Source organism: Protopterus annectens, chromosome 8.part1 (genome assembly GCF_019279795.1).
Source record: "Protopterus annectens isolate FY-2018-M chromosome 8.part1, PAN1.0, whole genome shotgun sequence".
NCBI lineage: Eukaryota > Metazoa > Chordata > Ceratodontiformes > Protopteridae > Protopterus > Protopterus annectens.
Window position 1 is genome coordinate 33751331 of NC_056742.1, and position 18021 is coordinate 33769351.

Here is an 18021-nt window from a genome sequence, read left to right on the forward strand (position 1 = left end):
TGTTTATTAACACAAGAGGAAGGAATTTCAAAGAGATGTTAGAAAGTGGTCAAAGAAAAAAGCCTCAAGGCAACATAGATACTTTTAAATGTAAAAGTTGCAATTTTTGTAAATACATTTCAGAGGGAGCAGATTTTAATTTTGCAACTCAGAGCAAGATGTGGCACGTTCCAGGCATTTTTAATTGTAAATCTGCATTTGTGGTATACATGGCAACATGCTCCACTTGTTCTTCATTCTATATTAGGAAAACCAATAGGCAACTTAAAAACAGAATGTATGAATACCATTATGCCATCAAAAAGAAAAATTTAGATAATGCTCTTTACAAGCATACTTTAAACTGTGTGAGTAGCAATAACAGTGTTAAGTTTCTTTTTACAGTTATAGATCATGTTCCATTGGGGTTTAATGGAGACAGAGATGGTGAACTAGATTTTAGAGAGTTTAAATGGCAGGTTTTATTAGTTGCATGCAGGGCACCAGGGCTTAACAATGGTGTCAGCTATGAAGCTGTGTTGAAAAGAAAAGCTTATTATAACAAATGTAAATTGTTTATATGTCTGTTAGAATTGTATGCTTTATTTAAAATGCATTTTTATTTAAACACATTTTAAACAGTTTTTACATTGTTTAAGTAAAATGAGATTTGATTGGTGTGATGTGTATTGATGATGGTATAAAAATGAGACTTTTTTAACACTTTGTTCTGATGAAGGCCTAATTCTTGGGCTGAAAGCACTAAACCGGTGGAATAAAGTTAATTTTGTGTGATATAGTGTTCCATCATCACTTGTGGTTTTCTTTTTATTTTTCTTTAAGTTTATACTGGAAAGTTTTTATGTGGAAATGTAAGTTTACTATCAAAATCTCCAGCTGAGATGCCCGCAGATGGAAAACTCAAAACATGGATGTTCAAATTTCCATCTTGCTGAATATCTCCATGTTCAAATGTTTATATCAGTGAATGCATTGTGCTTTCACTAATATAAACTCAAAGTACTGTACAGAGATCGCAGTACAGTGTGGTTTGGGAAATTCATCCCTTTCCTCACTGTAGTGTGATCTCAGAGTTGGAATATATAGTTACCAGGGGTTGTGGGGGCAAGGCCCCCAGAAGGGGGTACAGGGGAGCTTGCCCCTTGGCAAAAACATGATGTTAGGTATGGGAGTTTCCTTTACCTGTGCTCTTATATGGACATCTCATAATCTGTTTGGCAACAATGTCAAATGTGCTGAATTTGTTCAGCTGATTCCAAATTGTGCTGTTATACATTTTGACTTTTTTTTTTTTATTCAGTGTATCGAATGGAAATTATTTTTCTATTCAACATTTTGATAGTAAACGGGAAATATATACATAGAATGTTTGTTATGCCATATAAAATCTCTAAGTTTAGTAAAATGACTTCTGCAGTTTGCTGGAGATACAGTAAAGATGTAAAGGCTGACTGGACACACATGTTTATGGATTGTAAACAATTAAACGTATATTGGTCTATAAATCATAGTAAGACCTTTAGTTGTTGAGATAATCTTGATATATTGCTATTGAAATACCGAGATTCTTAATGTGTTAATTGTATAACCTTACCTTAATGATTCAATGTATTCCTACCATTGTATAACAATATGAGAAGTAGAATGTCTTCCTTTCTGTGTATTTATTGTAAATTTAGTAAATTATCTTAAAAAAAGAAAAGAAAATCCACATTGATGCAAAACCTGTTATTCTATTAACTTTATATTTAATTCAGAGCAATAGTGGAACGGTCTTTAATTTTGGCCATTTTTACTCCAATTACATTGTGCTCTGTCCCTGATTCCTGAGAGAAAAACTTGTGAACTGGGCTTCGGAGATCTTTTGTTTTGGTGCTGACTGCTTGAGAAAGTAGTTTTGTTAGCCCTCGATCTAGCCAGTGTTGTATGGTGTCATGGGACTGCAGCAGGAATTAGGACTCCCAGGTCTCTTATCCATGGAATGGGAACTGTGAACCTTGTGCAGTATGTGGAGTGAGCATGGGTAGTTGGATCCCTGCACACAGCATCTATGTTGTGTTAAAACATGGTCATTTTGATTGTACATGTATGTGGTGCACGTGAATGAATGTGAACTTGTCTCTGTCAGTACTGCATGAAAGAAAGAAAGAAAGAAATTAAGGAAGGGGAGAGAGAGAGAGAGAGAGAGAGAAAATACATGTCATGCAGGAATGCAGGGTAAGCAGCAGTTAGTACAACAGGATAAGGCTATGCTATAACTGATTGATTAACAAGTCACGTTTGATTGTCCAAGGTTGTGTTCCAGTTGTTTTATTTACTGTTGACTTATACAAAAAATAAATAAATAAATAAATAAATAAAAAGGTAAGAATAAAGGACAGAAATTTCCTACCTATTTGCTAGGGTATGAGGATGTAATCCTCGTTGAGTAGCCTAACATGTTCTCGTTAAGCATGTGTGCATGAGCATGTTTGCACAGTCATGTTAAAAAAAACAGTGAATGTGAGTTAAATTAAAGAGATAAAAGCATGCAGTGGTGCAGCAGAACTGCTGGTGGCATAATGGATTCCGTTTATAATTTACTGTGCGCAAGCCTTAGATGACAACCCACCTAATGAATAAATAAATAAATAAATAAACCATGTTTTGCTTCTTAAGCACTAAGTATTACTGTCAACCAAAAAATAAATAAAGCTAGACATTAGCGTGCCTGATTCTTCACTGTGGTATAACATGTCATGTTCATGCAAAATCTGTTGCTCTAGTTCTAGTTCTTTGAGATTAAGTGATTTTGTTATCTTGATTTCTAATAAATTGCTACAGAGTGCAGTCAGTTGGTACTGTCAGGCACTTGAGTTCATACTTTTCATTGTGCTGAGAGGCAAACTGATGTAGATCTATGGTACTGCCGAACATTTAAGTTAATTATAGTAACAGACTAGGCAGGAAAGAGCATACTGGTGCAAAGCTATATGCTTTGTTAATTTTAAGTTATTTAGAGGAATATTTAAAATACACTAAAATACATGTTAATGCAAATCCTAGTGGTCTAGTTCTTTGATGTTAAGCAATTTTATGTTCTTGATTTCTGTTAAATATCTGAAGAGTGCAAGTAGTGAATAATGTTAGGAACTTAACATTTCATACTTTTAATTGGGTTTGAAAGGACTATTGATGCAAAGCTGAGGTTCTACTACATCTTAGAGAAATCAGATTAATAGTATAGGCAGGTAAAGACATACTGATGCAAATCTGTTTGCTGTTAATTATCATAATATAGAAAATGTGCATTTTTCAAAGAATGTCTCTAAGTCGTGAGCAGATACATTAAGATATATGTAGGTGTAAGGGTGCAAGACGGCTAAAGTTAAGGTAGGCCAGATACCTACATAGGTTCAAATGAGTTGCTTACTTTTATGGATATACAATATGCTGCTGCCCATTATTTATATCACTGTACTGTATATCTTATTAACACTTACATTATATGCGATGTCACACCTCTACCAGCTAACATATATCCTTGCATTCCAGAACATGGTCTGAAAAATCAACTTAAAAAGCATAAGATAAACAAATGTAAATATTTTCTGAACAATAAAATTTATAAGAATTGTACTGATAGACATGTTATCAGTACGAAGTATTCTTTATTATTCTTTATAGTGATAATAGTCAGTGCCTTTATAGTCTTTACATAAATTCTCTAATATATTAATATATTGTAATGCACACTTACACATAATTATATATATATATATATATATATATATATATATATATATATATATATATATATGTATATATATATATCAATACTTTTTTGCTTAACTTTCACATATTGTTATATTATTATATCTTGGAAATTTTACAGACTAGAAATATATTGTTAGAACGCTTTTGTTAAGCTGTCACACGATAGTAAGAAATAACGGGTCTATCAGATATACCCCAGGGATTATCTCAGTGTCACTGCTTGACAGAGGCACAGCAAAATAATGGGCATAGTATCCTTCAAACTAAAGGGGTGGCGAAAGCCACAAAACTCTGGGCTAGGCTTATAAATGCCCTTGGGCAGATAGCCTAGTATGAACCTATGAACCTATGAACCTATGAACCTATATTAGATCACCGACCACTTAAAAAAGCGAACTGTGATTAATCGATCCTATGTAAGCGAAAGCTTACAATCTCGAACTGTCACAATAGTGATTTTTTTTCCTAGGGAAAAAAGCGCTGTTCCAAAACTCATACACACAACACAAGCACACCAAACAAACAGCAATCCATACACATACACCTAAAATCTTACACCTAACCCTACACTAAACTATACACACACCACTAACTATCCACTTACCTTAACCCAAACCCTAACCCTAAGGTCCGTCACTATTGCACATTCAGCTCACCTTCCCTAACCCTAACTCACCTAACCCGCCCTAACCCTCACGTCCACACAATCGCACACATACCTAACCTGCGCCCTAACCCTAACTCACCTAACCCGCCCTAACCCTCACATCCACACAATCACACATTTACCTGAACCCGACCCGTAACTTTCCACCACAGCGCTAAAAATACAGAAGCAACAGAAATGGACAACCAAATTCTTTCCCTAGGAAAAAAATTGGTTTTCTGTTGCTTCGATATTTTAAGCTTTTGCTGCATAGAGTTCGATATTAGAATATTCGAAGGTTTGCAACCTCGATGTTCTAATATAGACCCGAAATAACACCCAGAGTGCATGTTTATTGAGATATTGACACTAATATAAAAACATATGCACAATTATATAATTAGATATAGCAGTTTTCTTCAACAACTTCTAAGGTTTCACTTAATGCTGTGCAATAGATTTTAAGTCACTTTTTTAATTATTAAGTACATATAGGAATATTCATATTTTCATAATTACTAACAGACAACTAGTAACATCTAGAGCATCATGTGACATAAATGGACATTGACAATGAATTTCCCTATCCCCAACTATGGCATTTCACACCATACCCATCAATAACACTTATGTCTGTCAGTTACGACATATGAACATAAATATGAAAATAGGAATAATAAGTTGCAAGCAGTGATTCATTTCTCAGCTGCAGGACATAGTGTCATTCTTATTAATATGTTTTACCTTTTCTAATAATGCCTATTATTAGCTGGTAAGTCACTTAGTTAAGAAGCAAGACCAAAAAAGGTATGGTTGCTATAATGAGGAGTATACAAAAAAAGGTGGTGTAGGCTTGAATGAGATGTATACTGTCACACTTGCTGATCCAGTTAAGCTTCTGTAAGCAAGCATTATCATACAATAATGGAAGGGATTTGTGGTATGGCACATTGCTAATTTAAAGGGACACTAACTCATGAGGGTGGGTGAATCCTGGTAGTTTGGGCATCTCAATTACCTTACAAAACTGAACTTTAGAAGTAGAAAGTCTTGTTTCTATCTAAATGATGAACTGGCATGTGAAGATGGATAGGGCAGCAGTGGCAAATCCCATGTCAGTGCTGAACATGAGGTTTGCTCTTACCTGCAGTGTCTTGATAATGGCAGTAGATGGTTCCTTGGCTGTACTGTACAGACAACTATGAGGGAAGTAGGTGGATCAATACTCAATATATTTATAAAAAAGTGTGAGAAGTAAGGATAAATGCAAAGACACATATGCATGGCAAAGACAAGAAGAAGTCTGACTTCAGGTGCTCTTAGTTGTGAGAGAGAAACAATTAGTAGTTTTGTTGGTAATGCCTATAGGCAGGATCTGCTTCAGTGCCACATGGTGGACTAATACAGCCTGTTCTTTTTCTATAGGATGTTGAGGACAGTCAATTATCAGGAAGAGCTGAACTTGTTGATGATGCAAGTGAATTAGATTCTCAACTAGGAGGATGATGAAGACCCTTGGAAAGGACATGTTTTTAGTCCTTGTTGAAGAGGAGAAGGCATGAGATAAGCACATCAGGACAGAAGGCTGGCACCCAGCACAAGAAAAAAAGACAAATATGACAACCAATAAACAACAGGGAGTGTCAATCAGGTAATAATCCTTTAGATGATTGTAGGGAGATGGGCAGCTGCAAGGACAGGAGGAGTAAAGAGTATGTTAGGGAGATTTTGCACTTCTTACCTAGTGAGAACAGGAATGACCTTCAAAATGTGTTGGGTACAATACTGCCAGGCATGGGGAAATGGTGGGCAAGTCAGGGTGGTGGTATCATCCCTAGACATTGTAGATACCGTGGTTGAATTGTACCTTATGTTTCCAGTGTGGATGTCTGGGATGCCATATTCCATTGCTGGGCCCATGGAGACAGTTCCTGGATCAGGGTACCTATAGGGGAATGCGGACAAAGTTGATCTATGAATTGCCTTCATCTTACTGAGGATATTCCCCTGGCAGCCAATAAAGGTCTAGAAGGGTGAGCAGAAGCATACCTATAGTGCAGCAATGCAGTTATCCTGGTCACAAAGTGTTAGGGTCACTATCTGCAGATGCCCATCAGACTTAAGTGCATTAGCAGCTTTCAGAAATTAAGCAAGGCATTGCATTTGCTGCTAAACCTGAAGGACATTAGCACTCTGTGTGTGACATAAGACTGTTGCAGTTGCTTGTTACAAATGTAGAAAGCAGTTTAGTACAGATTTAAAGAATAGAAAGGCAATTTGTTTTCTCCTCTGGGTTGAGGAGCACAGATATTTAAGAATGGGCCTGTCTTACTGATTAGTCAGGAGCACCAGATCATGAACAAATGGACTTTTTTTCTTGCTCATCAATTCTGTGTTAAACAGCATAGATCAGGAGTAACATGGGGGATGCCAAATGGGGAGATGGCATCAGGCACAAAAAATCTAGCTATGCCTCTGTGTAGAGTTTATGGATTTATTCAGTTTAATATATGTGCAGAGGATCTTGGACTGAGAGTCACTAGGAAGTAATACTTAACAGCTGAGTTGGTGGCACTGAAGAAAAGTAAACTACTTAAAGTGAGATTCTTTAACTTGGATAAATCTGCAGCTGGTCATACGAACCTTATGGTAGTCATCTTGGATAGAGATCATAATCAGGGCCTCACTATGATCACATATTTTATGCCTCTCAAAGGAATCCCAGACATTCAAGGAAAGAATACCAAGTTTGGTATGATGACCAAAAGATTTGTAATCTCATATCAATGGATAAATCTTTGAAATGGGAATCTAGACACATTTAGATGGGGTTTGGAGTAATGGACAAAGCACATATTTTCACAGTGGGATACTTAGAGATGAAGCAATTTTCCAGAAATTCATGGATCTACAGTGTCATCGGATGGCTTGCAGGTTTTTTTAATTTGCAAGGAGCTGGTTAATTTTGTCAGTAAAGGTGGCTTTTCCACTTATGAGATGGGGCATTCTCCAAACATAACTCAGGTTTTGGAAAAAGGGCTTCAAGGCTGTGCTTACTGGGAGGTAACCAGCCAGCTGATACAAGATTTTATACATGGTTTTCTACCCAAGGCCAACTCACTGGAAAAAGCCATGAAAGAATTTGGCTAGAATGAAAAAAATGAATGCTTGGTTCAGATCATGCATAACAATGACATCAGCCTGGACAGGGTTGCCAGCACATTTGCTACCCCTCTGCTTTCAGTTTTAAAGGTCTCTCCTTTGGATTAGTGCTCAAGAAGAGGTCTGGGACATTTAAGCTGATTTATCTTCCTTTCTTTCCTGCTCAGAAGGTGATTCAGTTTATAATGCCATGGACAAAAAAAATGTTAAGATGCAATATGCATCTTTGAATGATGCCACTGCCTCTCTTAAGTCTCAGGAGTTTCAATGGATGTCTCTCTCTCTCTATATATATATATATATATATATATATATATATATATATATATATATATATATATATGGATTCCTTACGTTAGAACAAAAGCTCAGAAGATCGACACTGACATCTCAGATGCTAGAAGACCGACGGTGCAGATAACCAACAATTCGGAATCCTGACAGCGAAAACACCGACACAGGAAACGTGTGAGTGTGACTAGGTAAGTGTGTGATAGTGAGGGATTTAGGGTTAGGGTGCGTGTAAGGTATATGTGCGATAGTGAGGGATTTAGGGTTAGAGTGTGTGTAAGGTAAGTGTGTGATAGTGAGGGACTTCAGGTTATGGTGCTGGTAAGGTAAGTGTGCGATAGTGAGGGACTTGAAGGTTAGGGGCGGATTAAGTGAGTTAGGGTTAGGGTGCAGGTAAGGTAAGTGTGCGACAGTGAGGGACTTGAGGGTTAGGGGTGGATGAAGTGAGTTAGGGTTAGGGTGCGGGTAAGGTAGGTGTGCGATAGTGACGGACCTCAGGGTGAGGGTTTGGGTTAAGGTTAGTGCATAGATAGTTGTGTGTAAGGTGTAGTGTAGGTTTTTAGGTTGTTGGTGTGCTTGTGTTGTGTGTATGTTGTGTGGAACAGCAAATGTTTTGTTTTGTTAACTGTCAGTATTGTGGTTTGTCAGGCATGTGAGCTTTCGTGTTTTTGCGGTTTTGTTCTTGTGGTGTCGGTGTTGTGGGTGTCGGTGTTGTGGACTGTCGGTCTAACATAGTAGACCCATATGTATATATATATATATATATATATATATATATATATATATATATATATATATATGTGTGTGTGTGTGTGTGTGTGTGTGTGTGTGTTTGTGTGCATACTACATATTTTATATATATATATATATATATATATATATATATATATATATATATATATATATATATTAAAAAAGTGGGGTTCAAATACGTGAACAGTTGCTACACAGCAGTTGAAGGGAACTCGGCCCCCTGACCTCCTTGCCTTTAAATGTAGCATGTTTTCTCCTTTCAGGACCACAGGGTATTTTTCTGATTTGAAATTCTTTCATCCACTTTGCAGCAGGAAGGTTACAGTCTGGTCCAGTGTATTTTATACAGGGTTAGATTCAATTGAGATCTGCAGATGTAGTTAGACAAAGAAATGACAGATATCCTGACACAGACAAGGAGGGATTGTTTGGTCAAAGCTGTGCTCCCCATAATAAATCAGATGGATAATATGCACAGCCTCTAATCAAACTTGGGTCATTGGGGTCACTGTCACAGCTCTAGCTATCGCAGCAAAAATAGTGGCTATAGTGCCTATATTCTAGTACAGTTACACAAAATAGAATAATATAATCCAAAAGCATACAGTGCAAACAAACAAGTAATAACAATACAATTAAGTAAACAAACAACAACAAAAAAACAGCATACATAAAGATCATTGAAGATTACTAGGATAAAATGGTTGGGGAAATGTATACAAAATAGTGTTGGAATGAAACAAAAATATAGGCCTGACATAATGACAATGTACTGATGGGCATTTGAAGCAGGTGGGACTTTGGCAACCACTAAAAGGTGTTCAGTTGTGGGGATTCTCTAGCACAACCAGATAACAAGTTTCTAAGACTCAGTCCCTGAAAAAAGAAGGAAATGATGATATAAAGAATCAAAATATGCATTCCATACTCCAGCAGTTTCAGAGGAGCTGAGATAAGGAGAAATGTTAACTGATGCCAGTTTAGCAGATCTTGAAGGTAGGAAAGTACTCAGTCATGTAGAACCAAACATACTGAGATCCAAGTTTTAGAAACAAAGAAAGATCAGATTGGTAGCTATTACAAGCTGTATAGAAATTATGTAATATGGAACATTTTTTTTGTCTTTCCATTACTTTATTGGTACTGACCTGGTACCTGAGTTCACCATCCACCCTGGGTCTACCTCCTATCTGCTTGCCTCCTGGTTTTATTTCAGTAATGCTTCGGCAAGTCATGGAACCTTAGACATCCCAGGGGCTAGGGATGTCTTGCATCCATCCATTTTTTTATTTTATTTTATTTTATTTTATTTTATTTATTTATTTAGTGTTTGACCTACCTGTCCCCTCCCCCCATGTAATGTGAGCAATTACCCTGCCTCCACAGAAGCTCAGCCAGGCCCACCTCCCAACTTGCAGGTCACACCTATTCCAGTGATGTCCCTAGCCTCCATCAAAGATTGTCACAAAGAGACACCAACATACTGTCCTCCCCCCAGGACAGGCACATCCATCTCTCTATGCTACTCCATCAGTCATCTGAGCTGCTAATTGAATCCGGGTCACCAGTGTCTTACTCAACGCTGTATCCCTCTATGCCATCGGAGAAGCATATGATATGGAGATACTGAGATTTCCCAGAAAGTAGCCAGACTGCAGAGCTCTCAATTAGTTGCAAATAAGATATTTCAGAGGCAGGCATTCCCAGGTGCATGGAATCATAAGAATCAAGGCACAAAGAGACTACATAATTCACAACCACAAGTAGATCTTTAGGTAGAAAAGGTGCTTCTTAAGGACAATATTCATAAGATCTAAGAACTAATCATGGATATCTGATGCAAGTAAAGCCTGCCCTATAAGAGTTAGCTTATCATAAAAAAACATCCCTCGGTTTTACTCCTTTAACATAACTTCCACTTTGTCATCACTGCTGGCTATGCAAGTTGTCAATATTTTTGCTGTAAAAATCTCATAACATAATAAAATGTGTATAGCAATAGTAACTGTCTTGGATGCAACAAATTAGTAACCATAAAGTCATGGATGCATTCCAAATCTTCTTCTAACATTTTAATGGCTGGAACATTTTCCAGACAGATGGAAATGTAGAACTGTAAATCATCAGTATAGTAATGGTACTAAAAGCCTCAAATAGTGTTTTTCATAGGAAATATGTACACAATAAGTAGCAAGGGACTCAGAATAGGACCTTGAGGAAATCCTCGGGTAAGACACTGAGCACAGGATGAACATACACTTTAAACTACTTGTTTCATTAACATAGGCAGAAAGGAGGCTGACCAGTTGAGGACTGCTACTGTGATGCTACAGTGCTACAGTAATGATGTGGCATCCTTTACGGAAGAGAGGAAAGGAGCGAGCCCAACACCTCCAGGCAGGCTATTACCACTGTGGTAGGGCAAGTTCTAAACCAAAATAGTAGGATTTAAATTAGAAACAAGGAGCAACATGATCATAATTGTGAATAACAAATGTTCCCAAGACTAAGATGGTATACATACTCTCTGGCAACTCAATGTACCTGTGACTATACTGTTCAGATAAAGTGATGTGACTGTGTCCAGTTTTGTGGAAAAATATAAGGCACCCGGCATGCATTCATCAGTTCAAAATGCTTTTTGCATGATATTATAGGTTTGTTTGAATAGCCTCTGTAACATTCTAAGGAGAGAAGACAGTCTGTTTACCCCAGTACAGATCTCCCAGGACAATAAAAAAGACTTCTGCTAAGAGATCTCCCCTTACAAACAGATAAATGCTTATTTAACAAAAGTCTGTTTCCATGCAGACCAATGCAATGCTGCTGAATCTGTAGTCCACTGAAGTTTAATGCACACAAAGTCATATCATGACCCAGAAGGCACAAAAAAATGTCATGAGCCCAGCTGGATCACAAGTATTACTACCCTAAAGCCATTGATAATGAAGAGCACTCACCAGGAGTATATCTAGTGATTAATCATGAATCAGTCAAGGTTATCGTATGACCGCATTACAGGTTTAATCACAAGGTTACAAGCCATGACTCCAAACTGGAAGACAAAGTTAAAATTTGAACATAGGAATATAGGAACAAAGGAACAATTCTAGACTTGGTATCATATGAGACATAAGCAGCCTAGCAATATGCACAATTATTTAGCACACTAAGAAGTTCCTGCCACCCAAATCAAGCAGGTTTGTACATGATAATCCAGGTATAAATTTGAGTCTATTCATAGAATCATTAAGACCAGCCCTAAAACCAGACAAAGTAATCCTTTGCTTTACATGTAGTAATAACTTATTACACAGGCTGGGAATATGCTGAATTAGAACACTGTCCCTCCATTGTGTAAATGTAGGCCCGTAAAATGGGTGTTTATAGAGCCACTGGGTTTATGAAGAAACAGGATGCTGTATAGGCCTGGTTCTTTCATTGCATAAAAAAGGATACATGGGTAACCTCTTAACAGCCCATTTTGCAATGCCACCGATTCTGTATTCTACATTTTTGTAAGTAAAATAGTCAGGGCCGTTCCAACTGAGCAATATTCTTGGATTTGTACACACCAAAGGAAGAGTGCAGTGATTTTTGAATATAATCCTTTGGAAATTAACTGGACATGATCAAAGGATATCCTGACTATGGTGAAAACATGATGATTAATTATACTGAGAGATGTTGAAGAGGAGTACCACTTATAACACAAGAGCTAGGAACAGCTGATAGATATAAGTGCAAAAAGGAATCGGCTCAGTAAGTCAAAAGGCATAATGAAAAATGCCATATAATATCATAATTCCTAATTTGCAAAAAAAAAAAAATAAATAACAAGTTCTGACTATAGAATACTATAAGACCGTTAGATAATAGTGCATTTAGAATAAAATGTGCATGTTTTTCCTTTGGCCGAGTTAAACAAATTAATTTTATTTTTTTGCATTATCATTGTTGCTGCTGTGGTTCACTGTTTAATTAGAATTTTTGGATTTGAAAAGTTATTTCAGTGTTTGCTCCAATGGGCTTGATAATCTTCATTATACTTTGAAAAAATGTCATGTCCCTTGCTAATCTCATTTGCTGACCTGACATATCCCCATTCATTTTTATAGGATTATACAAGATACTATTGGATGACAAGGAGTTATTATGTTGTTTCTTTTTTGCCAGCGGATCATCAAGCAATGCAGGCTTTCTTCACATATTGCAATCATTTGGGTTGCAGACTGATGCCTTCTGAATATTCAGTTGACTTGTCTTAAAGACTGTGATATTTTCCCAGTTTATCCAAATAAATCTTACTTTTGCCTTACTTGAATGAAATGAATTACAAAAATTGCTTACTTAGAATTCCTTATTGTAATCTACTTTATTTTATTTTATTTATTTTAATAATATGGTCTGGTTTACCTGGCTGTTTCCAAACATGGTGTCACAGAGTAAAGCACTTGTACAAAAATAAAGGTAAAGGGAACATATTATACATCTTCTTTGACTTTATTTACTCAAACTCATGTTTAAACTCAGGTTCAGTACATTAATCCATTACTACATCTGTCTGTTTAAGTTATTGGGGGAATTTAACAAAGCCTACATGGTCTTTTTTACCATGTAGGCATCATTGCGTGCTGCTTACATGAAAGTAGTTTGGTTTATGATCCAGTATTCACTGCTGAGTGGCGCATGCAAGCACGCCAACAAGGGAAATTCTGTGGCATGCAAATCACCTCATAAAAAGGTGAATCTCATGCAAATGAGGCAAGTAGAGCGATCCAGCAAGCAGATAAGCAGCCCTGCAGACCCTGTGTAGGTATCTGTTGTGTACATAGAAAAATTCCATGTACAGGATTTCGGACAGACACATACAGATATGAGCAAAACTATCCACTTTGTGTCCAAAAACGTAAGGGAAACAATTTAAAATAATTTTATTTTTTAATGATCTGGGTATGTTTGAACAGCATGCTTTTATGAAAAAAAAAAAAAAAAAAGAGTGCAAGAACCACATTTAATAGTATGCAACAGACATGGGACCCTGCATGGAATATCTGCAATGGTGGAACGGTGCTGCTGCTAATGAGTTAAGGCCTGGAACCGTGTAATTTGCAGGTTGCCTGCATGGATCCCTATACAAATGAGGTGGGGTTATTGAATAGCACAAATGGCTATCCGTTTCTGCATATCCCTTCTGTGTAGACATGGAACCATGTTGGTGTTCACAGAAGAGTTAACTGGTATCAAGAGGGGGTGTGTCTGAGGACTTGTAAGCTCACTGCAGCTCAGCTCTGCCTGTTTGTGTGGCACGCCACTGTAGTCAGCAAGGGGGGGGGTGTTCACTGGCTACTAAGCTTTATTTGCCTTCAATGCACATATTTCCATGTGCTTGCATAGAATGGCATGCTGCCGTGCTGAGTGTGACCTTTCAGGGGAGGGTGTACAGTGACTGCTAAGCTTTATTTACCTTCATGGCACTTGTTTCTGCATTTTTGTAAGGTGTGTCTGAGATGCTGAGTGTATCTAAAAGACAATGATATATTAATTACTGATGACCCCTGTTTCTCTTAAATACAGCATAGCACTATAAAGTATGCATACACTCTACATTCTGATTTTTCACTCATACTCTGCACCATTAGAGTACAGACTTGGGAATTTTAACTGAATGATTGCTAGGGGCAGCTGCAGGTCTTCTACATCTGTATGTGCTAGGTGATGAAGTCAATGCTGCTTCTGGTGCTGCTGACAATAGGCCTAGGCAGAGAAGGAGAAGAGTGTTCAGGCCAAGGATAATCTTCCAGGAGCTACATGAGCTGGAGATTGTAGAGCACTACAGTGTGGACAAAGACATACTACAAAAACTCAAAGAGCTCTGCCACGCTCTACTCAGACCCAAAACCAACAGAGGGGAACCCATTCCAGTGGAAACAAAGGTATGTGTAGCCCTTAGGATAATAGGCACAGGTACCTTCCAAAGACTAACTGGGGACATGATGGGGGTCTCACAGGCATCAGCATCCAGGATGTGGCACCAGTTCCTGGATGCCATGCTACCACATGCCAGTGATCACATTTATTTTCCCCTCACCCCTGAGGTGAGGGCCAGCAATATGCAACACTTCTACCATGTAGCACACTACCCTGAGGGACTGGGTGCCATAGATTGCACTCATGTACACATGAAGGCACCAGCTGGTGAGCAGGGTACAATCTTTGTCAACCACAATGGGTACCACTCCATCAACTGTTAGATTGTGTGCAATGCCCAAGGTATTATCATGAATGTGTGTGCTTGCAGGCCTGGAAGTTAACAGGCCTCCCATATCTGGCACGCATCACAGCTGTACCAGATGTTTGCTAGGGGGGGCATCCCACATGGCCATTTACAGGGGGATGCTGGCTACTCCCTGGAACTATGGATGATTAACCCCATCAGAAATGCATACACACCCACTAAAAAATGCCATAATGAGGCACACACACAAACTAGGAACATCACAGAACATGTGAGGGCTGCTGTAGTTATGGTTCCGGTGCCTCGATATATCTGGTGGAGGCCTGCAGTACTCTCCAGCCACATGTGCACATATGTTCACAGTACGTGCCATGCTACACAATATGATCATGTGGAAGCAGCTGCAGCAGGATCAGCAAAGGGAATGGATACACAGACCCCCACCAATACCCACGTCACCACAGCCACACTTCCAAGAGGGCTCAGAGGAGGAGCCCCCTGATGATGTCCTTATAGGCAGATGTAGGCATGCCCAGTACTCCCTGGCATTGACTAAGAGACAACACATAGCACATTCACTGACAACCTATAGCCCTAGGGACTGACACCTTACTCCTACTCACATACATATAGTACACAGGTTGATGTCAGGCAACCCACACAACCTGTACCTATCCATGTATTGATTGTGTACTGTTTGCATCACACAGAGTCAGCCCTGAACTACAGGTCTCTCAACTGCTGCATTTGCAAGGTAAGTATCTAAGCTATACACTAATTGTAAGAATCACTATAATATAGCATATGCATGGATCTGCTGATATTATGCCAAAAAATATAGTGGGCTAATTGGACAGATGTAACATATGTATGGCACTACAGATACCAAATCCAGAAGTCTGTGTTCCTTGATAGTCACTAGGCCTCATGGTTGGAATATTCACTGCATCAGTCAAGGGATATGTTAAACAGTGGGTTCACATGATATTTGGACTAATGTATATTCCAGCAGATCATGTGCCATTGTTCCCCCACCCGCAACACAGCAGTGTACCCATACAACTACTTTAACAGAAAATCATCTATGGTATATCAGTGGACCAGGCAATCTCATGGCTGTAACATAGATATTTCTCACACCATTGTAGGTCTCTCCCCATGCAGGATAACAATGTACATATTTATGTTGTTGATTATGTGATGAATGACTCCTCTCTGTCCGGGGACCTGAGTGGTTCAGTGGACTAGGGAAGGTAGCATGGGTGATGATGTTGATGGTTCTAATATGGAGTTGCTCACATCTTTTGCATGTGAGTTAGCACTATGTTGGTGTTTTCCCAGATTGTCATACCTCTTGCTTCAAGAAATCTGGACAAAGCCAGTAAGACAAATATTGTCCCCATAAACCTAGAAAGTCACTGGAAGTAAAGGTGTTGCATTATTACATATGTTCTGAAGGATATAATATCTGAAACTCAAATGTTTGTCTGTAAGTACTATAATGTAGTGACGTCAATATTCAATACTTCACCAGAAGACAACAAATGTATGAGGAACAGACCAAGCATATGAGGCAAAACTCTGGACAATCTGTGTAAATCAGGACAGTTGAGAGGCATGCAGACTGTCAGTCTGCTGGTGGTGTAACATTACTGACCACAGTCACAGATTAAGTACAGCACTCAGCTGGGGAATGCTGTGGACAGTTTGAGTGAAGTGCAATACTGCAGAAGTAGGGGAGGATGTTAATGTCTATGACATACTGGGGTACAGGTAGGTTTAGACTGGAGTCACTCTATTGGTACTGACTAGTTAAATGAGTGCAATCCTTTTGCCCCTTTATCAAAATGGCCTGTTATGGATAAATGTCTATACAGACAAATATTCATATACATATCATTCTGTCGCTATCTCTCTCTAGCATGCATAGTACAGCTATTGCTATGTAGTAAAAAACAGATATGCACTGATATATATATATATATATATATATATATATATATATATATATATATATATATATAGCTATATACATTACTCTAGCTCCAACACCCTAGCCCAAAGGTTCCTAGAATTTATAAACTCAAATGCTATGGAACAACTTGTTACCACTCCCACAATAGGGGAAAACATACTGGACCTGATCATCACCAACATCGGGACTCTATGCTCCAGACCAGAAGTGTATCCCTCACTGGTAAGATCAGACCATAAACTAATCTCACTGGATATTCACATCCCGACCCCACCCCCTGCCCAGAAAACCACAGTGAAAAACTTCTCTAAAGCAAATTTCATACTCCTCAAAACTGAGGTGGAATCCTTCAAAGCCCCCGGGCCTGTGGAAAATACGGCCCAGACCGCAGAATCCTTTATAAATGCATTCTATGAACACCTTCAGGAATGCATGGATCATACAATCCCAAATAAAACAAAGACCCAATCCTCCAAAGGCAGACGTCCTGTCTGGTGGACCCCAGCCATAAACAAACTATACAATAGAAGGAGGAAGCTACTAAATGATAGAACAAAATCCCAAAAAGGGAAGGCATCACTGATCAGTATTAGCAAAAAACTACGGGCACTCATAAAATTGTCTAAGGCACGCTTCGAGAGAAAAATTGCACAGGACACTAAGGATAATCACAAGGCTTTCTTTAGTTATGTTAGGAACATGGGTGGTAATTCCCAGATATGCTCAGAATTAGTCCAAAATAACAAAAAATACACTGAACCCACAGAGATTGCCAACATCCTAGCTGACAGGTTCAGCGCAAACTCCCCCCCCCTCCCCACCAAAAGGGCAAATATCTATCCCAGCAGAGTGCTGCCCGCCTGACATCTCAGATGCTCTGGTAAGAGTCGCCCTCTCCAAAGCAAAAAACACAGCATCAATGGGACCAGACGGTGTCCCGGGCTGCGTCCTACATGAACTCCAGGAAGAGCTAAACCCAAACATAAAACTACTGTTCAATCTCAGCCTTACTACAGGATATATGCCCAAAGAGTGGCGTACAGCAACAGTGGTCCCTCTCCATAAAGGTGGTGCCTCAACGGGTCCTGGAAACTATCGCCCCATAAGCCTGACTAGCTTGGTCTGCAAAGCTATGGAAAGGATCATCATGGACCTCATAAATAAAGATATTGGGGACCTACAGACACTAGATCCTACCCA